The sequence below is a fragment of the Polypterus senegalus genome, chromosome 9, assembly GCF_016835505.1.
Source record: "Polypterus senegalus isolate Bchr_013 chromosome 9, ASM1683550v1, whole genome shotgun sequence".
In the NCBI taxonomy this organism is placed as follows: Eukaryota; Metazoa; Chordata; class Cladistia; order Polypteriformes; family Polypteridae; genus Polypterus; species Polypterus senegalus.
In genome coordinates this window covers 182,970,875-182,972,442 of record NC_053162.1, presented here as the reverse complement: position 1 = coordinate 182,972,442, position 1,568 = coordinate 182,970,875, and positions in this window count along the sequence as shown.

Genomic DNA, 1,568 nt, shown 5'->3' with positions numbered 1-1,568 from the left:
GTTGGGGACCTGGGTGGCTGGACCAGGCCAAGGGGTTGCCCATGTAACACATGGCTGCAGCAGATAGAGGGTCATTTCCGGAGGGTGGGACTGAACCGCATGTCTGCCTGGGATTCTGGGATCACCGAGTTGTTTCATCATGTAGTGGGTGCGGCAACGCATTGTACCAGTGCATGCTCCCCAACTTGACTTGACTTGTACTCCTGTTGTTCTCCTACATTCTAAAGTGATGTGCCTTAGGTGAGTTAGCAATTGGCCCCTGGGGTGGATCGATGTCCTGTCCAGGACTTATTACTGTAGGACAAGGATGGGACATGGTGAAGCCCCCACGCCCAGAAAACAGCCAAAATGGGTGTTATTAAATGATCCAGATATGAAAGGACATGAGGACACAAAACAGACCTGTAGATTGATTTTGTAGCTTTCATCTGCCTCTGCAAACACATTTCTTCTTTCCCCTTTCATTCTCCATCCTTCCATTCCTTTTCTCTGGCCTCCTCTTCCTCTCTGCCAGGTGAGACATTAGCCATTGCTCAGATGAGTCTGTATTTGTCAGCCATCTCAGAGTTCAAAAACCAAAGAGTGATGCACAATTGGTCCTACTCTTAGTAGTAGGAGTAAAGGTCATGTCATTTTCTCACCCACCGGTGGGGGCTGGAGTCTACCTCAGCTAGCATAGGGGGCACGAGACAGGAACAAATCCTGTACATTATATTACACATGCCATGCTACCAGTCAAAGACAGCTAAACTGAATAATTGAAAAATATTTGGTATCTCTTGCCCTACATGTACCTCTTGTGCCTTTCCTCACTCTCAATGTGCTTCCTATGCTGCTACTACTCCTGGTGTGTCTCACACTCCCGCTTCCTCTTTCATTATTGTAACCTGGCTTTCTCATAACTTCATTTTAGTTTAATCCTGATGTTCTGCATATTCAATTAATTATCGTTACTATTCATGGTGGCTTCAATATCTGTATTAACCCCTACTCTCTCTTCTGTTCTTTTTCCGGTTTTCTGTGGTGTCAATCTGCACCACCACCACCTGATCAAAGCTTCGTGGTGTCCCTACATTGATGGATTAAAGGCCAGAAGTCCACATGACCATCATCATCAAGTCCTTCCATGAGAACAATGAATACCATGAGGGCTGATCATTAATGTGAGGTAGAATGCCTAGAGGGAGCTGGGTGGTCTCGTGGCCTCGGACCCCCTGCAGATTTTATTTTTCTTCAGCCGCATGGAGTTTTTTGCTTTTTGTTTTTTTTCTGTCCCCCCTGGCCATTGGACCTTACTTTTATTCTATGTTAACTAGTGTTCTCTGATTTTAATTCTTACTTTGTCTTTTTTTTCCTCTTTCTGCATCATGTAAAGCACTTTGAGCTCCATTATTTGTATGAAAATGTGTGACAGAAATAAAGGTAGTTGTTTGTGTCATCAAAGCCGCGCTGACCAATCAGATTGCTCTGTGGGACTGGACACACAGACCTTAGTGTTTTATTATATAGCAGATTTATAATCTCAAAGTTAGCCAGTTCCATGATTTTTCATGAATCCTCTCTATATA